Below are 25,313 nucleotides of genomic sequence, written 5' to 3' on the forward strand. Positions count from 1 at the left end.
TACATCTTTAGATAACATCACTGATGCAGAGCCAAGAAAAGCTCTCAGGGTACCTAGGGCTGCCCTGAAGAAGAGACTATCCTGTCCAGAGAAATTATGTCCAGAGGTCATATGTGAGATTCCCACTTCATGCTGCTGCCACTGCCCTTTCCAAACTCCACCCTGCCATTTCTCCAATGTATTTGTTGGTTTGCTTTTTTGACAGTCCTGGAGTTTGAACTCAGGGCCTCAACACTGTCTCTAAGCTTGTTTTGTGCTCAATAAAAGGGCTTTATCTCTTGGGCCCCAGCTCTACTTCTGCCTTTTTTTTTGAGTAGTTAATTGAAGGTAAGAGTCTCATAGAGTTTCCTGCCTGAGTCCTGTGACCCCAATGCTCAGCTGGCAGTCTGGACCATTTGTAGGCTGCCCTGAGCATCCCCTCAGCCTCAGCTCTAACTGCTCCCCAGGCAGCCCTCCACTCTCTCTTCTTAGTTATTTGAAGAAGCACAGCATCCGTCATCAACGGGTCCAAACTGCTCTCTGAAGAAATCTGCTCACAAGGGTCCAGGCAGAAAGAAATGCCTTCTTACCTAGACTCCCTTGGCAAAAGCTTGCACCTGCCTCTCAGCGTTATTTTCAGATTGCTCATTTTGGTGTGATTTCCTTGGAGGCAGGGGCTGTTTCTGATGTCTCTGGGGTCTCTGGGCCTTGCTCTGTATCCAGCCTGTTAGAGATGCCCAGGAAACATCATAGATGAGGGCGTGGGAAGGATGGAAATTTGCTGTCTGGCAAAGAGCATTAGCAAGTGTTTTCAGAGCAGAATGGGAAGTCGAGAGTGGTCAGCATAGGCTACCCTGTGGCCTGCATCTCAGCTTTCACCACGTTGTCTTCATTCTATTCCTGGAGCTTTATGTTTGGTTATTGCTTCTCTGTCAGTCTCTCCCTCTTGTATTACCCTTCCTACACTCATTTTTGATTGTGCATCCCTAATTATCTCGACATGCCTGCTTTGCTAGTTTGTGTGTTTGGGGACATCGACAGCCAGGTAATATCTGTGTTCACTATTCTCTGGCAGATAAATCAGAGACCTGAAATGAAGACTGCTATTTTACATTCTGTTTTGTTGAATATATTAGGAAACATCAGTTACCAGGAAAATGGGAAGTAGAAAAAGAAACATAACTCAACGTTCTGACACAAGGATGTTTTCTATGGTCCACAAGCTAATTTTTTTTCTGACTTAGAATTAAAAACTGATGAAACTTTCACTTTTTCCCTTAGGAAAATATTTATGGATCTATCTAACTTACTTTAAGGGTAATTCTCCAATGTTTCTGCCTAAATGTTTCTCCTTTAATTTCATCCCAAGGCCAAGCACTAATGTTTGAAATGATTAGTTTACACTGCAGCTAATTTAGAATTTGGATTAATACAAGCACATCTCACATGCATATTCTCCTGGCAAAAGTTTGAAATCACTTTTGCATTCAAAATTTCAGAATTATTTACAAAGATGCACTGCTTAATTCAAAGTGGTCACCATTTTAGACACATAGGGCTTAAAAAAAATCAAGGTCTTTCAAATCATTGGGAGTCTACCAACTATTTTTGAAAACTTAAATACTTATGATGAGTGGATAGGCAGTGTAGATTGCTTAGTAAATGTCACTTCTCACACAGTGGTTTTGTGTGATTTAACTGTTTAATTATGTCCTTCAAGGGCCCATTGAGATCGAAGGTGATCCACAGGTTACTTCTATTGAGACGTGGTGAAACCTGTGGGAGTGGAAACTGCTGGAAAGTTCTGAGGTCACTGAAAATGTGTTCTTGAAGGGAATCCTCTCCCCTCCCGTCCCTCCTTTTCCCTCCCCTCCCCTCCTCTCTCCTCCCTTCTCCTCTCCCTCCCTTCTCCTCTCTCCTCCCCTCCTCCTCTCCTCTCCCCTCTGCCTCTCCTCTCCCCTCCCTTTCTCTCCTCTCCTCTTTCCTCTCCTCTCCTGTCCTCCCCTCCCCTCCACTCCTTTCCCCTCCTCTCCCCTCCTTTCCCTCCTCTCCCCTCCTTTCTTCCTCCTTCATCTTCTGTCTTCCAGCTTGAGATGTGGCCATTCTCTTACATTAACCCCTGACACAATGTGTCACCATCTGCCACCATCACTAGAGCTCAAATCAATAAAGATGCCAGATCTTTGGACTTTGAACCTCCAAAACTGCGAGCAAAATTAACCTTTCTTTTCTTCCTAAGTAGATGGTGTCAGGTATTTGTAGTGATGGAAAGGTAACTAGTAAATAGGCCTACTACAAATTTCATTCTTTTTTGTTCAATTGATCTCATTTACGTATTATGAGCCATCTATAAAATAATTCAACACAATCAAATAGCTGCATCAACTAATGTAGTCAAAGCCCTTGTGAATTAGTTAAAAAAAAGTGAATTTTAGGTCTGACTGCCATGTGCATGTAGTTGTAAATGAAGGGCAGCATTTTTTTTTTAAAAGAAGTGTAGGCAAACTAGATTCAGTTGCCTAAAATTTCTGTTAGAAATTAAATCTTTATTGTTTTACAGATGAAAATAAACAAAATGAGAAGAAAACTTTCTATTTTCCAGACTCTTTTATACTCTTGGGAGAACTAATTATTTTTCCTCAGCTACCTGTGTTTTCCTAAAAATCTGAGGAGTCTTTCCCTTGGAGACAAGTGAAAAGGACCTAAAACCAGTGCCATCTCTTTCCACAATGCTTTGTACTGCCTTATCTTCCTTCTGGCCAAGCTGGTTTGAAGGTTGAGGCTTTTGAAGATGGCTTAAGGTGGTTATCTTGCAGGGATGTCTCTAAGACACTCTGAAAGCACTGGGAAGCTTGAAAGCCCTAGGAAGCTTTGGCTTCTGGGGAAATGATCAGGTTTCAGCTTCAAATTATTCTTTTTTATTGTTGTTATACAGGTGATATACAGAGGAGTTACAGTTACATAAGTCAAGTGAAGAGTACTTATCTTTTTTGGACAATGTTACTCCTTCCCTTACTTTCACCCAGTTTTTCCCTCTCATTCCCACCCACAAGTTGTAGAGTTCATTTTCAACAGTGTCCAGTGAGTACCGCGGTTGCATTTGTTCACTCTCTGTCCCTTCATTTCTGCGCCTTCCCTTTCATTCCCAAAGACATATAAATGACCAAACAACAAAAGGGAATGCATACTTTAGAGACAATATTTAAACACTTACTCTTCTGGCCCTAGAATTTCTTTGTCCGAATAATAGGTAGACTAAAGCAGGACTGTGTTCTCACCATAGCAGCTAGAAACGTATTTAAAAAGGTCAATCATAACTTGCCTGCCTACTGCATTTCAGATTTCTTTCCTGTGGCCTGCAAGGTCCTTGCAGACTCTGCTCTGCTCCTCTGCACCGTAGGTCCAGCCATTTGTCCTCATTCAGCCCAATCTCTGATCTCTGAACCAGCCTCAGGCATACCTCGAGCACCCTAGAAAGTGGTTCCGTGGAACCAGTTATTTCTCCCTGTGTAGGTCTCAGCTTGAATCTGGCTTGACGACCCTGTCTCTATTGGTTCCCCATAGCCCTCTCTTCTCTATCTTCTCATTTGATACTTAGTCTTTGTCATAGCACCATCTCTCGTCTCTATCTGGACCTTAATGTGTGTCAGCCTCTACACTGGGATGGTTGGTATTACCAGACCACATTTCCCAGCTTCCCTTGAGGCTTCTGTTAGGTGGACAAAGTCATTATTTGTGTAATGGGAAAGAAAGTCATAGGCCCAAATTCTCCCCTATTTCTTCAAAAGGCAATCCCTAACCTCTTTTAAAAATTTACATCATTGTCATTATAAAAGTGATGTACAAAGGGCTTACAGTTCCATAAGACAGGCATTTATGCAATATTGTCCCTCCCCTCACCTACTCCTCTTTCTTGAGGGCAGGAACACAATAGTGTCCATAGTTAACCTACTACATAGACAAAGAAAGTAGCCTCAGTGACTAAATATGGCAGTTTCCCCTAACCTGGATCTTTTGCCTTGAAATGTTACAGGAGTATAGAATAAACCTTGCTTTTTTGAGCCAGTCTCTCTGGTAGTCTCTGTTACATGGCTTAGATTTTAGCCTGACCGTCAAAGGGTTGTTGAATGGGTAATTGAATCACCCAGGACTTGCCAGTTTCACTTGGTACCACCATAGCATGGGAGAAAGGACAAGAGAGGAGGCAGTCAGCATCATGAGTCACCCACAGAACACCTGCCACAGAATAGAAAATCATGCACCATGGACTTCCCTATACTGGCTGGGTATCTTCAATTTTACCCCATCTGAAAACTCCTTTATGGTTTGCAATGTTTCACTGCCCCGTTGACAGATTTTGCTCTGCCATCCAAAAGAAACCAAGCTGGGAAGAATGCCATGAACCATATAAGCATGTAAGTAATGCTCTGTTATAAGAGATCTTGTGTGAGACAGAAATACCATCTCACAGATGGTGGCAGCCCATGACCCATATCAGAGTTGAGAGTTCCACCCATTTAATAGTGTTGTATTTACTTCCAAAGTGAATGTCTGTGACATATCACAATGGAACTTTCAGTGTTAGACAAATGTTCCCGAAACTCTGGTCCATACTGGTAGGTGGTTTTGTTGACTGAACTTCTGTGGAAGTGTGTTAGTTGGGAGTGGTGATTTCCCTTAGAATTGTCAGCAACGGCTTTAATCTTAAGGGGAAAAAATCATTTCCTCTTTTTCAATAAACTTTAACCTTAGATCTTGGTGTATTTATTTATTTATTTTTACTGGTCACAGGGTCTGGGCGCTGTCCCTCAGCTCTTCAGCTCAAGGCTAGTACTCTACCACTTGAGCCACAGCACCACTTCTGGCTTTTTCTGCTTATGTGGTGCTGAGGAATTGAATCCAGGGCCTCATGAATGCAAAGCAGACACTCTACCATTGAACCACCTTCCCAGCCCCAGATCTTGGTGTATTTTTAAACTCTACTATATTCAAGGATAGGCACTTAATTGAATTTGCTCCCAGCATTAAAAAAAAGGGAGATGTTGAGAAGTTCTAAGGCAATTTCTCCAGCAAGCAGATACAGAGATGGGGATTAGGTGTGGCAAGTTTGTTGGAGAATGTTCTAGACACAATAGTTATGTATTGAGGAGGGGGGAAAACAGAATGTGCAGAAAGAAAAGTTGAACTGTAAGCCAAGCTAGAAGAGGCCCTTAAAGATTTCCTATTTGAGGATAAGTAGGTGGGGCCTTTGTGTCCTCCCATTTGTGGCTTCTCCTGGTGGATGTGACTGTCCCCGGAGGGCAGGTAACCCCTGAGAGACAGCAGCCTTGGCCAAAGACAAGTCCTAGACAGTGATACAGATGTGGACAATTAGTAGCCCACATTCCTAGATGCCAGGGGATGGAGTGCTGTGGTCCTTAAGTGGTGTTTGAGTGGTGCTGCTCAGCTCCAACATGAGCACTGGAGTCAGAACAACATTGGTCACTCTGGGTCCTGGGTCCCCCTGTTTTGCTCCCTGTTATATCTCTTGCACTCAGGTCCATGCCTGGCATCTAGCACATAATAAATGCTAACTAAACCAAGGAAATAAATATAAGAAAGAACACGTGTGATTAAGTAAGGCTATACAAATTAGGGCACTTTCAATAAGTGGGGCCAAAATGGAGAAACTTCCCAAGCAGTGAATGAATCTTTATAGATGAATTAAAACCATGTGCATCATCAATAGCTCTACTGTTCTCTGTTTTAGGATAGATTGTGGAAAAATATTCTGAGCTCACTCAAGTAGTGAGGAAGATGGTGGATGAGTTTGCAAGCAACAAGTCAATGTATTTGGGGAAAATACTCTTATGTCAGAACACATGGTATGAAGAGGTTTTATAATAGGAGAGAGAGAGAGAGAAAGAGAGAGAAGGAGGGAGGGTGGGAGAGAGATAGAAAGAGAAAGAGAGAATGAATTATTTTAAATTCAGGCATTCTTGTAAAAGCATCTAGAAAAGATCTTTGCCAAAGTTAGAGGCTACAGAGTTGCTGGTTATGAATGTGGCTGTGAGCTCCTGATCAGCCTGGGGCTGCTATGTGGGAAGGGCTTCCTAAATCCCCTTCAACCTATACAAAACATATCTTATACCAATTATCTTCATTATTAGATGCTGCAGCATTGGAACCTGTGTGTAGACCACAGACTCCAAAAATTGCTGAAGTTCACAATCTTATTTGATGCTCAAAGAAAGCAAGAGTCTATCAGGACATATCAGAACATATCAACCAAACAATCTTAGCAAATTGAGTGTAACAATAAAAGTGGGATTTATCCACTTTTAAACATTTGAAAATTTATCTCTGCAATTTAATTCATTATATATTGAGGGCAATTTGTGATCTTCTCAATAAATAGAGAAATGCTTTTGGTCCAAACTCAGTATTGGGTGTAGTACAACTGAAAGAGAACTTTTTAACCTGATAAGAGAATGTCTATTTTAAAATTCTACAGAAAACATTTTTTGGTACTTATCCTGGGGCTTGAACTCAGGGCCTAGCCTATGTTTCTGAGCCTTTTTGCTTAAGGCTAGAACTAGTGGTAGAGTACCACTTGAGCCACAGATCCACTTGTAACATTTTTTGTCGGTCGTGGGGCTTGAAGTCTGGGCCTGGGTGCTGTCCCTCAGCTCTTCTGCTCAAGGCTAGTGCTTTACCACTTGAGCCACAGTGCTCCGAATTTTTCTCATATGTGGTGCTGAGGAATCAAACCCAGGGCCTCATGCATACAAAGTAAGCACTCTACCACTGAGCCATATTCCCAGCCCGACTTCTGACTTTTTTGGTAGTTAATTGAAAATAAGAGTCTCATGGACTTTCCTGCCTGAGCTACCTTTGAACCATGATCCTCAGATCTCAGCTTCTTGAATAGCTAGGATGACAGGCATGAGCCACTGGTGCCTGGCCAGGAAACCTATTTTTAGTGTGTAATATTAAACTCTTTTCCCATGAGAGTGCAAATATGGAAAGGATGAGAAGGATGTTACCATCTCAATTCAGAACTGTACTGGAAGTCTCTGCCAGTGCAATAAAGCAAGTAAAGAAATGATTCAGATTAGAAGGAGGAAGTACAGCTGAAATTTGTATGTATTAACATTCTAGAGACCAGCTAAGTGCAGGTCAGATTGACTTATGTGAGTTCATTCAGGCAGGAAAGAATGGAGCTAAGTTTATAGCTAGCTCTCCTGATTTCAAACACTAAGTCAAACAAACAAAAAATAGACCTTTGGGCTGGCTATAGTGGCATGTTCTTGCGATGTCAACCACTCAGATGGTAGAGATCAAGAGGAATGTGTCTACGGTGTTCCCTAGGTAAAAACAAGAGACTATCTGAAAAATAAAGCAACAAAGGGCTGAAGGAAAGGCTCTCTATATAATACTGGAACTACAAGATAGATCTACAATCCTGGAACTTTTATTTGGATATTAAAAGCAGACTTGATGGGCTCGGAATGTGGCTTAGTGGTAGAGTGCTTGCCCAGCATGCAGGAAGCCCTGTGTTCAATTCCTCAGTACCATATAAACAGAAAAAGCTGGAAGTAGTACTGTGTCCCAAGTGGTAGAGTGCTAACCTTGAGAAAGGAAGCTCAGGGTCAGTGCCCAGGCCCTGAGTTCAAGCCCCAGGACTGGCCAAAAAAATAAAAAAAGTAGACTTGACATCTGGGTCACACCTGCACAAGCCAGGGTGGCCTCTGCGATGGCCAGATAACAAAGCGAAGATCGGAGTGTTTATTAGGGCGGAGAAATCTATGCAAGTTATTATATATATATATTTAAAGTTCATTGGTACTTTAGGTGTTTGAAAGACTATTGGGAATCTGTGGCAGCTTCTAGAAAGCTGGTCTTAACACCATAATTGGCAGTTCTGTGGCTAGTTGCTAAGTAAAAATAGTCTTGGAGCTAACACACGCTCGTTTGCTTGATTGGTTCTTTGCTTGAGCTGCTGTCTGTAACCTCCATGTTTCTCTTTCTTTTCCTTGGCCCCCTCAATTCCACTTTAATGGTGCATGACAAGAATGACTGCAATTTGTGTAATAAAATGTCATAAGTGAAATAAAAAGAGGAACTATCTCCTTTGGAATAAAAAATTCAAAGTTTGAGTTATGTGTCTTAAAAAAGATCACCATTTTAATCAATATTGTATTGGAGGTCTTAGCTAGTGTAATAGGGCATGGGGAACAAGAAAGATCGTACAAATCGGTATTGGATATTTTCCAGAAAAGAAATGGCTATCATGAAAATGGGATGAGGGAGGCTTACCATTCTAAGATTGACTAAATAGACCAGGCTTTAGCAACTGAAAACCTTATTGAATTAACAACAATATGTAGTGCAGGTAAGCATCAACCAATTCATCAGTGCAATGGCAAAACTGAAGCCAGACATCAGCCTTTGACCCAAGGAAGGTCAGGGCTGGTGAAACATCTTTTCCACAGTATTTCAGCGTACTTAAGTGGCTTGCATCTGTAATCCTAGCTAGTCAGGAGGCTGAGACCTGAGGATCACTATTTGAAACCATCAGGAAAATCCACGAGACTTTTATCTCTAATAAACTACTTGGAAAAGGCCAGAAGTAGAGCTGTGGCTCAATGGTAAAGCACTAGTCCTGAGCATAAAGAATCTTAGGGACAGAGCTCAGGCTTTGAGTTCAAGCCCCAGGACCAGGACAAATAAAAAATAAACATTATCAAGAGGTGATGCAGGATGAAAAAGGCTTAGGAAATCAAATGTTGAGAAACCCAAACTAGGATGAATATTTCATTCAGACCCAGTGAATGATCGCTCTGGGTCAGCAGATATCAGTCTCCCAATCCCAATCTATAGAAGGTATAAAGCAAATTGACACATTTGTTCAGCAAAGGTTGGGCTCATTAAGCATATAAGGTGTGTGTGTGTGTGTGTGTGTGTGTGTGTGTGTGTGTTGTGCACCAATAGGGTAAGTATGCAGCAAGACAACTTGAGAGTGAAAATAGGAGGACCTTGGCTGTATCTGTACCTGTATGTTGGCTGTGATTGCACACTGGCGTGCACAGTGGCTCTTGTCGGCTGCCGAGGGCAGACACGGCTCCAGCTTTTTGCGGGAACAGCAACAGGTTTGATGTGTTTATTACTGAATTGTTATTCGTGTGGATTAATGCTGGCTACAAACGGGAAACACATCCCTCTGCATACCTGCGCATCATTCCTTTAACCACCAGGTCATCACTGGGCCAGGCAGCTCATACTTAATTCTTTCTATCTCTTTCCATCAGTCAATCTGAGGGCCTCCTTAATTATTTTTTATTGCTTTTCTCCGAACTCCTTTCAATTTGCCGGCATATCACTTTTCGGGTAGTATGATACCAGAAGTGTTCTTCAGAGAAATTATAATCTCCTGAGCATGATGTAATGCTTTGGCCTAGGAAGTTGAAAATCATAGCAGCAGTGTCAGCTGCCACTGGTATCATAACCTGCGATCAATTTGGGTTGCTCCATTTTTTTTCAGTTAGGTAAGTACTTGGCTCAAAATCAACAAATTCATATCTAGAATATTCAAAGGTATATCTGTGTATTCACATGCATTAAAAGCAGAAATAAAAAAGCAAGTTCAGGAAGAAGCCAAAGCAAGCAAGAATTTCTATGTCTTTGATTACTTATCAAACACCCACATGACCGGACCCCAGTTCCCAGCCTCAAGAAGAACCTGATTTGGATATTTGTAATATTTTGCCCATCAAAAATTACTTGTTTCCTGTAAGCAAGTTGTAATGATTTACCTTTTCTGTTCCATTTGTAGGTTGATAGCTTTTGTTTCTGGTAATAGGATCCATTTGTGAGTCAGGTTGCAACTATGTTTGGCTTGATTATTTTAAAGTTAAATATATTTTGGGGGCTGGGAAGGTGGCTCAGTGGTAGAGCACTTGCCTTGCATGCCTGAGGCCCTGGGTTCGATTCCCCAGCACCACATAAGCAAAAAGAAAAAAGCCAGAAGTGGCGCTGTGGCTCAAGTGGTAGAGCGCTAGCCTTGAGCTGAAGAGCTGAGGGACAGTGCCCAGGCCCAGAGTTCAGGCCCACGACTGGACCCAAAAAAAAAAATATATATTTTGGCATGAATAACTATAATAAGGCATTGTAGCAAAATGTTTACAATATTATATCCTTTTCCATCATTAAAATGGAAGGCTGAACTAATTTAGAGTTTTAAACAATAACTTGATTTTCATTTCATGACCCTCATCTCGCTCAAATTTAAGGCACTTTGCTTTTGTTGTTGTTGTTATTCAAGTTTATTCATCTTTTAAGTAGCTTTCTTTTTTCTTTTATTTTTTAAAACATTTTATTATTTGCCCAAAGATGACTATGTGAGTGTTCATTGTCAAATGATGGAATTGTCTCAAGATAATAGTAGGTGGGGGTTTATAGATCAATATTTAAACTTTGTTAGCACACATATAAAATATTTACAGGGGATATGCAGATATAGACAAGTTGACAGAGTATGCAAGGGAGGATTGCCATGGTGGAACTTCTATGAACAATGGATTTACTGTTTAAGAAAATGAATACTAAGAAACTGAAGCATGAGTTGGGGAAGAGGTCAAGGCAAGATAGACAAATGGAGAGAGGAAGGGTAAGTGAAAACAGTCGTGGTATTCAATGTACATATTTGAAAAAAGAACCAGCCAACCTGAAGGGATGAGTGGGGTTGGGAGAATGAGAATGAGTGGGGTTGGAAGGCGAATGATGAAAGGGATGATACTGATTAAGGTACATTGTACTCACAAACTAATATGTCCAGTTGAAATCTCTTTGTGCGCTACTTAAAAATAAAGAAACCCCTTTGTTAGCATGAAAACATAAACTTCTTATGGACAGAAGGCTGTAGCTTTCAGAGTCCAATCATGCATAATAAGATCTGATGACCTATCTTGTCTTGTCCAGGTCTGGATCTGGGAATGACCTCTGGGAATGACCTCTGACCTTGGCTTTGTCCACAGTCCAAGTTGCTATTTCCCAAAGCCCTTAGATCTCATGATGGGGTGCAGATTTAGTTGATGTTTTTAGCCTCACAGATTGCTTCCTCTTGGAATTTAGACCTACAAAAGCATTTTTAAATCATTTTTTTCATAATGTTCAAATTCATTTGAATCCATGCCCTAATGTTGGCCTCATTTTTTTTTTTTTTGCAAGGTCAGCCTTACTCAGGAATGGGAGAAAGTGATTCAGGACATAGGTTTTATTAGTGCCTTCTGTTTGCAAATGAATGCAGATCACGTTCGTTGGTGTGTGACTCTGGTTGAAAAACATCACCCCCATCACCAAATGGCACACTAAGAACTTGCCTGCAGAATTGCAACAATACCCTGTCTTGCAACTCCTCTGACTTTGTGTCTTCCTGTAATATACAGTATAATTTATAAAAGTGTGAGCAACTGTGGAATTGTTCTCCTAATAGATTCTGAAGATTCCAATTTCCATTCTGCCACACAAGACTGAAAATCCACTTGTGTTCACTTATCTGTAGCTGTACCTCATCTCCACGCTGCATCGAGAATCAGGTTCAGGTGCAGGTTAAGAGCACACATCTACCTCCTGAATATGGGACTTATTAAATATCTCCCCACAATTAACATCACCATATCAATAAGAATTATCATTAGGTCCTGTCAATCAGGTGCTGAATTTTGCTTCAGGGAAACAAAACAATTTAAATTATAGCAAGTGCTCCCCTTCTTCTTCTTCTTCCTTTTTTTTTTACATGCTTCTCTTTAAATTGGATAATTATGTGGCTTTTCATTAGATTCCTCTAAGCATAATAGATCACGATATTCACCCTTTGACCTTGGTGATGAATGTCTCTGGTGAAAGCATGTGACAAGCAGCGTTCTAATGAGAACAAAATACTGAATAACTGGAAATCTTGTATAATGAAAGCAGAAAGCAGGAGGGAAACACAGCAACCTTTAAGGTGGGTGCACAAAATGTATCTGGAATGTAGCAATGATAAGGGCTGAGAAGGAAAGGGGCTATTTTGGGTCCTAATCATGTAGATGAAAACACCAACAATTTTTTTCTCCTTTGGTATATATAAGCAAGAGACAAAACAACAACCACAAAAAACACAAAGAAACGAGAACCAGACATTTCAGGAAAACTGTATTAGAAAAGTCTCAGTCTCGGCTGAAATGGAAGCACAGATGGAATGAATCTGCTGGCCTGAGGGGGATTCAAATGACTTGCTGCATCTTGAACACCTGCACATGGCAATCTGAGGGTACCTCTCATTTTATTGTTGTCTTTATGGGAATCCTAAATGGAAGCATAGCTTAAAAAGGAAACAGTTTGCTCTTGGGAAGTCTATCATCTTCTTGAGGCTGTGGTAGAACGATAGAAGTCATGAGACACTCTTAATCTCCCCAACTTCTTTCTGTCTTGGGCAGTGGGAAGCCTGCCCAGCTGGGAGCTGGTGTAATCCTAGACATCTGTAATCCTAACTAATCAGGAGGCTAAGATCTGGGGGGGTCATGGTTCAAAGCTAGTCAGGAAAGTCCATGAGACTTTTAACTCCAATTAACCACCAGAGTTGTGGCTCTAGTAGTAGAGCACCAGCCTTGAGCAAAAAGCTAAGTGAAGGTGCTTAGGCCCTGCAGTCAAGCCCCAGTATCAGTATAAAAAGAAAGAGAGAAAGGAAAATAGAGAGAAAGAAAGAAAGAAGGAAGGAAAGGAAGGAGGAAAGGAGGAAGAGAAGAAAGAAAGGATGGAAGAAAAGAAGAAAGGAAAGGATGGAAGGAAGGAAAGGAAGGAAAAAAAGAAGCAGAAGCCAGCCCTAATGGAGCTGGGCACTTCCTACATCTTCACAGTCCTCATTCTCTGGAGTGAAGGGGGTTGAACTATCCTAAAGGTGGTTCTGTGTTGTAGTTGGAGGTCAAGGACAAGTTAGCAGCCTCTAGCTTCTCCTTGCTTCATCACTGAAACCCCTACACCAACTTTCTTGTTGGATTCCTTCTTGGGCTGACCCAGGCACACTTTCCTCCTCAGAGTGGTAGTTGGGAGATTTATTCCCAAATCAGTGTTGATACTGTGATATGCTCTGAGACCGTGGAAACAGGCTAACTTCACTTCCTCTAGGTTTTGTAGATGCTTGCTTTTCCATGTGACTTCAGTATTTACAGTAAAAGAACAGTCCACTGGAAAGTCTTCTGTAAAAAAAAAACACATGACTTTGTAGAATTGTTTAAGTAGAAATTAGCTGTTAAATGTGCCTATGAGGCTATGCTTGGGGGCTAGGGGAGCAGAAAGAAAGACAGGTGTGATTATGCAACCAGTATATGCTCAGTGCTCTCCCAGGCCTTTTGTTCATGTTGTCTAATTTACTTCTCCCATTAAACCTTAGTTTCCCAGGAAGTAACCCAGTCAGACCCAGAATGCCATGCTAGAAGGACAGAAGTTTGATCACAGGTTGTGCTGACTCCTGAGTCCATGTTCTTTATATTGAAAGTAACAAAGAGCACAACACAGTGACTGTCTCCAGAGAGCCATGCTTACCTTGACCGGTTCCTCAGCTTACCTACGCAGGTCTTGATGGAATTAATTTGTATTATTTGGACTTAATGGATCATCATTCTTGCTAGTTGTCCAGTGGATTTCCTTGCCAGAAAACATGGCAGAAACAAAACAGCTGGCTCCCTTAAATTGATTTCTTCTTGTAGACTCAAGTGTGAGAGAATTTTCTGTGAATGATGGCAATGTTTACAGAGGATTAGGGAACCAACCAGGTCCCAAATCATGACTTCTTTTGTTTACCTGCAGAGCTGATCTGCTTAAAGTAAAATTTACCCTCAGCCCCCATCTCCGACCTCCACCAGGTGGATTTACATGGAGACATCCTCACTTCTGTCAAGTCTTTGCTTCTATCCACAAAAGCCTGCCAGGAAGAGAAATAGCTAAAGTCCATTTTGAGCTCTCAGCTTGGGATTTACCTGCGATTTGTCATGGACATCGAGTAATTACTGGAACACAGAGCTGAAGGAGAAGGGTAAGAGGGGAGGCTCTGCCTCTCCAGCAACATTATCATCTTTGCATCAGTCACTGTTAGAGACATTTCTGCTTCATGTTCACAGCTCAGCTGCACAGAAAAGAGATCTTTTAGCTTCTCCCTCGTTACTCATATGCTGAGACAACTGGGAAAAAATGGGGAATAGTAGTTGTAAGTACTGAGGGCTCCAGGAAGTATCCCCAAGAACTCTATAAAGAGGTGCTATCATTCTTCTCCAAGACTCAGACGTCTAACACAAAATGGATCAGAGTAGTCTACTAGAGTTATCTGACAGAGCTGGAATTACTTCCAGGTCCACACACTCCAATGCCATCCACTTGAACCTTGTGCCAGCAGATTGAAAGAAAGGATGTTCTAATCAGAAAGAAGAGCTGTCCACAGAGGCAGGACACAGAGTCTCAGAGGCAAGTGTTAGGTAGGAGAAGGGACTGACTTAGGGCAACCTGCACCTCTTGAAATATGTATCTCTAATATCGTCATAAAAGCTGTAGATATCACATGTCTGTAATTGACAGATGTCACAAATGCAAGTCCCTTGGGAAAGAATATCTTGTCCCCTCATGGTACCACTGGAATGCATAGATGTTCCTATCTTCCTTCAGAGCTCACCAGCAACCTTTAGATGGCTCTCCGTGCCTGTCATGAATATTTGCTTAACAGAAGGCAGAAGAGAGAGTCAGCTCAGAGTATACATAAGAGTGACTTCTTGCTACATGCCCTTCTTCTGATGTTCAGCCTGGCCATGAAGGTCTGAGTCAGTCTTTATTGCAATGAAATCTTTCCAGAGATCTGAGGACTGCCTTAGGCAGTGGGACCACACAGTGGGACAGACCCACCTTTTTTTGGGGGGGGGGGTCAGTCATCAGGCCTGAACTCAGGGCCTGGGCACTGTCCTTGAATTTTTTGCTCCTGGTTAGTGCTCTACCACTTTGAGCCATAGCACCACTTCTGGTTTTCTGGTCATTAATTGGAGACAAAAGCCTCATGGACTTTCCTGCATGGGCTGGCTTCAAACTGGTGATCCTCAGATCTCAGCTACTTGAGTAGCTAGGATTACAGGCAGGAGCCAAAGGTGCCCTGCCAGGCTTACCTTTAATCTTTCCTTTACTTCCCTTCCCTTCTCTTCCTCTTTGCATGAATGCTCAGTGGAACAAGGTTTTAACTTGGTTGAGAAGCTGAGTGGGTCTTGAGGTGCCTATAAAGTTAAGGATACTTCCTGACCCATGGAGACGGGCTGGAGTAGAGGGCATGATCTCACCCACTCTTATTGCAGTGGGTTCCCTACTCCCTAGTTCTGTGGCAAATATCTTTGTGACTCCTTTGTAATTGCACTGCCTGTTCTGCAGTAAAAGGAACCTGAATTCACTAAACAACTAGCACTTTCAGAAGCTAGCTCTTGTCTTGCAACAACAGGTTTGTCCTACTTTGGTTGTCTAATCAGAGCAAGGTAATCAGAGCACAAAGAAAAAAGAAATATTAGCACTTTAATTAGTACAGTTGTAGTCTGATGTGAAATAATATACTGTGAATATCCATTTTGACAAAGTACAAAAGAAAGTGCTATTGAAAGTAAGAGACCTATTTTGTCCTAAGAAGTATCTGGAAATTTGTCATCTCTAGACTTATTATCAGAATGGCACAGCTTCTGGCAATCTCTTGTTCTGATGATTTTTTAAAAACTGAACTTAAGGAAAATGAGTTCTCCAACAAGGAATATGTAATGGGTATTGGGTTCAACTCTGCTGAATCGAGGGCTCATCAATGGAAACATCACTGTAAATATTCTTTTGGGAGAACTCTACCAGCCGTGTATCCTCATCTTTGCAGTAGGGTAAGAAGCAGAAACCAATACCTAAACCAAGTGGAACTTCAGGGCTGAAGCCTGTTATTTCTTGGTTCATGCAGAGTTTATGGCTTGTGTCATCATCCTCATTTGAGAGCAGTAATCAGATGACTAAACTCTTCAGTGGAGCTAGTGACTCCCAATGGTCACACAGCCAGTGTGAGTTTCCTTAAGAGTTTTCTGTTGTCATTGATGATGTTGTTTTATGGCAGTTTTTACCTTAGGCTGAAAGTGATTGTGACAGAACCCAAAGTTGTGCGAATTGCATGTTCCTATAGGAATATATTGGGGGTGAGGAGGTGTTGATACATATTAGGGCAGTGGAAATTGGTCTGTGACCCCTTCTTTCCTCCCCCAGCCCAACTCTTTCTCTACTCTCCCACTCCAAATGTGCCCTGGGAGGTGCATAAGGATGTAGCTGGGTTAAACATTCCAGGAAACACCGCTGTAGACAATTTGTCATTTATTGCCTAATTACTGGAACTCGTTGGATAATTACCAGCGCTCTGTGCTGCTCTCATTGGAGACCTGGCCTGAGTCTTCTCCAAGTCTGAACTTTCAGAGATGAACCCCAATCAATAGAGCACTGAGTAATGGAGAGTTCCTGTCGGAGAGCATTCCAGTCATAGGATTCATGCCAACATCCACATGTGTCAATATTTAAAGAGGGGCACTTCCCCCGAAGTGTAATGGGTGCATTCTGCATTTGTGATACCTTATGTCTATCATTTCAAGTAAGTCATAAGTAAGGCTTTCCAACAAGGACAGCCTTTTATTTTACAACCTGCAGTATATATGTAATGACCTGTCATTTTTCCAAATTCAGTTCACCACCCTTACAGGGCAGAGAAGGACTACCATAAAGACAAGCAGGGTGCCAAGGGGATCCTGTCCCTCTGAGAACATGTGTGAAAAAAGAGGAGGTGGAGGAAGGAAAAGAACAGACTAGACAGCTCAGAATAGTCCAAGATGGCCTCCATCACTGCTAAACTCAGCCAGTTATCTCTAGGGCATCATCAGGTGTTGGGATAAAAGTTGTGATTTCAGCTTGGCATTGGGGGCTCATGCCTATCACCCTAGCTACTCAGGAGGCTGAGATCTGAGGATGGCAATCTGATGCCAGGTAGGGTAGAAAAGTTTGTGAGACTCTTCATCAGCAAAAATCCAAAAGTGTTGGGCTGGGAAGATGGCTCAGTGGTAGAGTGCTTGCCTTGCATGCATGAGGCCCTGGGTTCTATTCCTCAGCACCACATAAGCAGAAAAAGCCAGAAGTGGTGCTATGGCTCAAGTGGTAGAGCACCAGCCTTGGGCTGAAGAGCTGAGAGATAGTGCCCAGGCCCAGAGTTCAGGCCCCACAACCAAAAAATGTAGAGGTGTAGTTCAATTGGTAAAGCACCAGACTTCTGCAAAGAGGCCAAAGGATAGCATAGGGCCCTGAGTTCAAGCCCCAGTACTGTGCCCAAAAATGTTGCAATTTCAGTGTGGTACTAGGTTTAATGTTTAATGAGCAAGTACTTTGGAACCAAAAACATCCATTCCTCAGCCCATTTAAGCATTGCAATAACTCTAAGATTGCTTTACTTTTCCCATACTACTCTTTAAGAAAGCTTAGATTTAGGACACTGAAAAACTTGGCCCAAATCACACAATTAGCAAAAGGAAGAACGGAGACTTCCTGTGGCAGCCACTGTCCCCTAGATTGATGGATGTTGACTGTGGTTATGGTCAATTAGTTTTGTTTTGGAGGAAGCAACAAGACACCTGCTGGCACTAGAAAACTCTTTGCCCAAGCAAGGGAATAGAAATAAACTCATCTTGGTAATCCTGCTGAGTGTGGGGATGGAGGAAAAGTAGATGTTGCTTGGAGTCTGTGCTCAAATAACTTTTGTAGCATCTGGGAGGTTTTTCAAAGCTTTATGTGTTGAGTTATTCATCAGCGGATACCTGGAGCAGAGATGGCTTTCGTGATGCTTTTCAATGGCAGACACTTTACAGAAGTAAATTCAAATATTGTTCACTTTGAAGATATTTACTGAGCTCCTATTGCCTACTGAGCATTGACACAGGAATGAAAAACACAATGTCCCTGCCTGATGTGAGTATATATGGCAGTGGAGAGACAATGGATATATAAACAAGGGAGATCTAGCTTAGCCAAGGGTGATAAATTGAATGGAAGGCAGGAAGGTAAAAATAAGTCAGTTAGAGGGGTGATATATATACAGATTTACTTTGTGTGTGTTAGTCCTGGGGCTTGACCTCAGGGCCTCACACCCTTGTTTGGCTTTTGTTTTTTGTTCTAGGCTAGTGCTCTACCACTTGATCCATATCTCCACTTCTGGCTGGTTAATTGGAGATAAGAGTCTCACTGACTTTACTGCTTAGGTAGCCTTTGAACAGTGACTCTTAGTTCTCAGCCTTCTATGTAGCTAGGATTACAGGAATGAGCATCAATGTCCAGCTCAAGATGTAGTCACATCCATGCTGAGACTGCTTAGGAGCCTGAGTGAGTGGGCACACAAATTTGGGACTTGTTAGTAAGCAGATGGTGTGTATAGCCAGGAGACTATGGAAGGAGCAAGGGATACTGTTTAGGGAGGGAAGCGGTTTAAGCCAGGACTTTAGATATTTTAGAGGCTAACAAAAGTGGGACAGAGCCATCTGGAGATAAAAAAGGATCATCTGGGAGCCAAGTGAAGGAAGCTCTGGCAGTTCAAGCCTGATCAGAGCAGAGAGCTAGTCATAGCCTTTAGCAACACAGTAGCCATTGATGATTGGTCTGTTAAAGGGTCTGAGTGGAATGGCTTCCAGAACAGAAGGGAGGAGGTCATATTAATTAATTAATTTATAAAAATTGAGGTAGTATCTTTCTATCTAGCTCATGATGGCCTCAAACTTGAGGTCCTTCTGCCTCAGCTTCTCTAGTGCTGGAATTATAGGTATGTACCACCATACCTGGCTACATAATTGTTTGTTTGTTTTGTTTGCCAGTTCCTGGGCACTGTCCCTGTACTTGTTTTGCTCTCTATCACCTGAGCCACAGAGCCACTTCCAGCTTTTTCTGTTTATGTGGTACTGAGAAATCAAACCTGGGGCTTCTTACATACTAGGTAGGTACTCTACCGCTAAGCCCAACTACATAGGTTTTGAAGAATAGTTCTGCAAAGAGGAACAGAAAAGTGGAGCTGCAGCTTAAAAGTAAGGTTGAAAAAAGAGATCTCTCTCATCTATCTCTGACTCTCATCTTTCTCTCTCATCTATCTATCTATCTATCTATCTATCTATCTATCTATCTATCTATCTATCTATCTATCTATCTATCTATCTATCTATTATCTATCTTAGTATAAGAGAAAGGGCTGCACATTTGTATGCTAAGTGCTTCTGGGAGATGGGGGACTAGGAAGACCAGCATGCAAAACCCCAGAAATTGTAAAGAAGTAGAGCAGGGCAGGGAGTAGGAGGAGAGGAGTAGCATCCAGAGGGGAGGTGAACTGCAGAGACTATGGTGGAGAAAAGGTGCGACAAGTTCAAAGAGAGAGGAAGATGCACCGAATCATGATTCCCCAAGGATCAGGCCTAGAGCTGTCGTTATGTTTCTGGAAAGTAGTGAAGGTCCAGCTGAAATGAGTGGTCAGTGGTAGGAACAGTAAAGGGAGTGAAACTCACCATTTTAAATGAAAACTTTCAAGCCAATCAACGTTGGTGGCCTACTCCTGTAATTCTAGCTACTCAGGAGACTGAGATCTGTGGCTCAAGGTTAGAAACCAGCCCAGGCAGAGAAGTCTAAGAGATCATATCTCCAATTATCAACAAAATCTCAGATGTGGAGGTGTGGCTCACATTGTAGAGCGTTAGCCTTGATCAAAAAAGCCAAGGGATAGAGCCCAGACCCTGAGTTTAAGCCCTAGTACCGGAAAAAAAATTAAACAAACAGAAACAAAAACCCTTTAAAATGTACATTTCCAGCATATCAAAACGTGGAAAGTGAATTTAATATAAAGTGATCTGAATTCTTTTTTTGATGTTTATACCAGCACTTGATTTCAGGGCATGCCACTCTTGCTTGGCTTTTCTCAATCAAGGCTGATGCTCTACCACTTACGCCACACCTCCACTTCTGATTTCAATTAATTAAGGCTGTGATTCCTCTCCCCCCCTCCCCACCCTCAAGGATTTCCTTTAGAATCAGAATTAATCCAAACTGCAGCTGTGGGTTCCAGGATCCACGGGGGCCTAGTTCAAGCCTGCCACTATTTTTTTTTATTATTATTATGCTCTAGGCAGAACCTTCACCAAACAGTGGATCCTTTTCTGATTATTTGGTTGGAAGAACCTTGTTTCCTGCATAAACTGGCTGAGTTTGAGGTCAAGAGCATCTCTCCTCCTAGCACCCAGCCTTGAAGAATACTTGATGATAGCTCATCAAGGCACAAAATAAAAGCAGAGCTGGCTGCTCAGGCTTGACCTTGACTTCCTTCCAATGGCTGGTGTAATATTCAGTCCCTGAACTGTACCCATGTGTCTTTGCAAATTCCATTTGGCAAATAGTTAAACAAAGCACCCAGGTCAGGACCACGCGTGATTCCCCTCATTTATGTCCTTTTGCAGCTCTTCAAATGCTGGATTTAAGTGGAGTTGGAGGAGCTGTAAGGGAGGTCGGCTGTTTGTATTTCCTTGGGGATAGTTACCAGTGAACCAGAGAATCTTTAGCTCCCCAAAGCTGGCAGGGAGGTGACCCGTATTGAGGCCTTTCTACCCCCTGGGTGGTATCAAATTGAGCCCTACACAGTTATTAAAGGGATAATGGGATTCATTTCAGCCAAGACTGCCTGGCTGGGACTGAGCTTATTTTAATTTTCAATGTTAATAAACTTGTGGCTATTGCTTTTTTCACACCAATGTGCCTCACACCTCATTTCGTCTGCCCATTAGGCAATTACCAGCAGTGCCTCCGTTCCCAGCACCTCTTAAACATGGAGCAATTATGCTTATTTGGTGAAGGATGATGAAACTTGAAGGTAGCAAGTGTTTTGGTGTCGAACTTTCCTTTCCAATTTCATCAGGCGTGGCACAGCTCACCTCCCTTCAGTGAGAAACAGAGCTGGGCTGTACACAATGCAGGACTCATCCCCTCTTGAATCACCAATGTGGAGCCACTGCCATATTACCTAAGCCAGCCCTGGCTGGCCCAGGCCTCAGGATTGCACAAAGAGCTCCTCCTAGCCTGGAATATGAGTGGCAAATACTCTTTATTTATCTTAGATGGGAAGTTTTCAATGAGTGTTAAGTGTGTACTAATTCGTAGAGAATAATGATCCTTTTATTATAAGGTTGTTTAATCCCTCACTCTTGTGCTTTTTCTGGGTTAGTGCTTTTGTTTGTTTGTGTTGTTTTTGTTTTACTTATTAATGACTCCATGATTTTCACAGCTGTTTAAACACCCTTGGCCTTCCTCCTTCCCAATCTTAGACTGATGGCAGAATAAAGTGAGTGACCTATGTTTCTGATTGCTGGCAAAATCTTCCTGGGCCTGAAGAGTAGTTTCATAATGAGGGGACAATGCAGTAGTGTGGGATCTGGGGCTGACAGGCAGAACATAGATCTGTATCCAGAGAGCATTGCCCTTCCCCTAGGCTGGTGACATGGCTGCCTGTTGCTCTGTGATGGCCACACCCCATTTTGGTTCTCCTCTGCTGACCTGGTTACAGCCCAGTGTTTGCCTGTTTGCTTGTCCCCTGTGCCTCCCAACTCCTGCTCTCACTTGACAAGTTTCAGTAGTTTTTCATGAGGGACAGCCTGGGCATAAAACGTCTTTCAGAGCACAGCATTTATGGATTCTTGGTTGTAGGGTTTTCCAAACTGAAGTTACTAGTTGTTCTATAGTAGTGACATCACATTAATGGGTTTGTCTCACTATGTTCTTCAGGACAGCCTCAACCAAGGATTTTCTTACTTCAGCCTCTTGATTATCCAGGATGTGCCCACCAGCCCTGCTTAGTTACCAGCTTCCTACTCTTTTGTACTTATTGCTATTATTTTTTAGAAATGAAAAGGAATGTGATAGAATAGAGAACAGTAGAGTGTAGAGTGCTTGGAGAAAGCAAGTATGTTTCACTAAAGTGTTTGTAGTTATTCATTCAACAGTTATTGCACAGTTATTATGTAGCAGGCTGAGTTGGTGAGCAGCTTATTTCAGTTGTTGGTTTCTATCTGTACTCTCTTCAGGTTTTCTACACATGGATTCAACCAGCCTCATGTCAAAATATTCAGAAATAAAAAGCTTCTGTGCTGAACATGTATAGATTAGATTTTTTTTGTTTGTTATTCCTTTAACAATGTAGTTGACAACTGTCTGCATAGCATATGAACAACCTAGAGTTGATTTAAAATGTAAGGGAGGCTATATACAAGAGATTTGAAAATATTATACCATTTTACATTAGGACCTAGAGCACCTACAGATTTCAGTGTTCATGGAATCCCTGTAGATACTTAGAGATGAGTGTATAATCAATGAGTCACAATACAGAATGTATCTTTTAGCCTGGTGCTGGTGGATCACACCTGTAAACTCAGCTACTGAGGGGGCTGGGAATGTGGTTTCTCAGGGACAGTGCCCAGGCCCTGAGTTCAAGCCCCAGAATTGGCAAAAAAAAAACAACAAACAGGGGGCTGGGAAGGTGGCTCAGTGGTAGAGTGCTTGCCTTGCATGCATGAGGCCCTGGGTTCGATTCCTCAGCACCACATAAGCAAAAAGAAAAAAGCCGGAAATGGCGCTGTGGCTCAAGTGGTAGAGCGCTAGCCTTGAGCTAAAGAGCTGAGGGACAGCGCCCAGGCCCAGAGTTCAGGCCCCAGGACCGGACCCAAAAAAAAACAACAACAACAACAACAACAACAAACAACAAAAAAACCAAAAACAAACTAAACAAAAAATAAAAAGCTAGCTACTGATGAGGCTGAACTCTGAAGATCATGGCCCAGCCTAGGCAGAAAAGTCTATGAAACTCTTATCTCCAATTAACTATCAAAAAGACAGAAGTGGAGCTGTGGCTCAAGTGGTAGAGCACTAGCCTTGAGTAAAAAAGCTAAAGAATCACATGTAGGCCCTGAGTTCAAACCCCTAATACCTGTGTGCATGTGTGTGTGTGAGCACACACATACATATACACACACAATACATATAAATCTTTTTCTGTACATCCCTGTAAAAGACCTTGGAGAATCTCTGATTGAATTAGTTCCCAGTCTACCCCAGCTCTGACCATCTCTAACCTACCCTGGATCCAAAGCCCTCACTGGTCAACCTGAGCCTTGGTTCTAGTCTTTAGTGCTCTTGGTTGCCTAGTGATTGCCTAGCAGGATCCACAGATGAGCTTTCAAAAGCACATCTGCCAGCCAGCTACTACTGGCTCACACTTGTAATCCTAGCTACTCTGGAGGCTGAGATCTAAGGATCAAAGCCAACATAGGAGAAATGTCCATGAGACTCTTATCTCCAATTAACCAGAAAAATATCAGAAGTAGAGATATGTCTCAAGTGGTAGAGGTTCAGCCTTGAGCAAGTGAGAGAGCATGAGGCCTTGAGTTCAAGCCCCAGTTATGAGAGAAGAAATCAGTCCCTTCGTAGCTCATAAACCATGAGCATCAGGAACTCTAGCAAACAACGATGAGCTTTGCAGGTATTAAGGGACTTTGGTCATGAAACATCTCTTGAAATTGGGAGAACATTTCAGGATGAGGAGTAAAGAGAGTTAACAGGGGAATGGCAATATAATCTACAGGAAATCATACCTCACTACTTAATAAGACCAGCATCAACTCACTAGCAGGTTAAATGAAAATATGCTATTATCATTAATTGTCAGATCACAGAGCAGATCATCCACTTCCCAAACAGAGAGATGCACCCAAAGATTAAGAGCACCAAGCAGTCCATCAAAGAAGATGAAAACAGCAGTATCAATGACCCAGCTCCATGGCCTTACCTTTCCAGCTCCCATCTCTTATTATCATATTTATAAGCATTGTCTATAATCAGTCTTCTTAAGTAACGTTAACAAGTATATGCATACAGCCTCTTGAAATTGTTTTGCTTAGCCTAAGAAGCTGTCACAGGTTTGTGAAGGCTGCCACTTTAACCAGATTTCATCTCTATGTGTCACTGCGCATGTCAAAGTAAAAATACACTCCGACGTTAGAGTTGTCCTGTTTCCAGTCAGAGTGCCAGACTGTCGGAGCCTCGTTCTACTTGGTTAAGCTTGTTACTTAAATTGTTAAAATTGAGACATCGGCAGTAAATTTCAGAGAAGATATAACAATTATTAGCTACAAGCTAGGCTCTTGTTCTTGAAAATATACCATGCTCTCTATTCACCAGCAGAATTATCCACAAATAATTTACAAGGATTTCTTTAAGAAGTGTGCCCCGTAGTACTTGGCTGGCATTAAATCACATTTTGTCCCTCCATTGGGTCATATTTCCAACTTTAAGATGGATTTGGTTCCAATCAGCAGAGTGGCGGCGCACTCTGGGGGACCCCCCTTTTAATGCCCATAACTCTTGGAGAGCTGAGAGAGGAGTCTCAAAGCTGCTTTCTGACCAGAAGCTTTGTGTTTAGGTGACTTATATACCAGACAGGGGAGCCACAATCCAGAATGATCACCCACTGGGGTGAGGAGAAGGAAAACTCGAGATGCTCTCAGAGAGACCTTGTGCCATTCAGCGACCCCACTAAGTTCCTACAAGGGCACTTAACCTTGTGGTGTCGGTGATGATGGTGCTGGCGCAAAGGCTGGAGGGAAGACAGAATTAGGAATGAAACAGAATCGACAGAGGATCATTGACACTGCTATTTTCTTCCTCTTTGACGGACTGCTCAGAGCTCTTCATCTTTGGGTGCATCTGTTTGTTTGGGAAGTGGATGATCTGCTCTGTGATCTGACAATTAATGATGATAGCATATTTTCATTTAACCTGCTGGTGAGTTGATGCTGGTTTTGTTAAGTGGTGAGATATGATTGCCTAGAGATTATATTGCTCTTCTCCCTTTGACTCTCTTTACTTCTCACCCTGAAATGTTCTCCCAATTTCAAGGGCCTGTGATCTAGCTTCTCCATCTCTCCATCTCTCCTTCAGCTAAGGAGCCTCAAGTGTGTGCTTACTACCTAGTAGCTGATTCACTGTGGTGACTTTAAGGTGAACAGCGTTCCCTGGGCTTGGTTATTGTGGGTGTTTGAATTAAAGTGACTCTTAAGCAAATCTCTCCTAATCTGTGCTAGTGGAATTGATTGTCTGAACCTAAATATAAGACCTGTTACTTAGTTATGCCAAATCTCATCGTATCAATTTTGGCTCATGATTTCAATTAGTAAACTATTTTAAAAGTCTAGATTTGATATGAGTTATATCTAGGT

The sequence above is a fragment of the Dipodomys spectabilis genome, unplaced genomic scaffold (genome assembly GCF_019054845.1).
Source record: "Dipodomys spectabilis isolate Male_0828 unplaced genomic scaffold, ASM1905484v1 ptg000092l, whole genome shotgun sequence".
Classification (NCBI taxonomy): Eukaryota; Metazoa; Chordata; class Mammalia; order Rodentia; family Heteromyidae; genus Dipodomys; species Dipodomys spectabilis.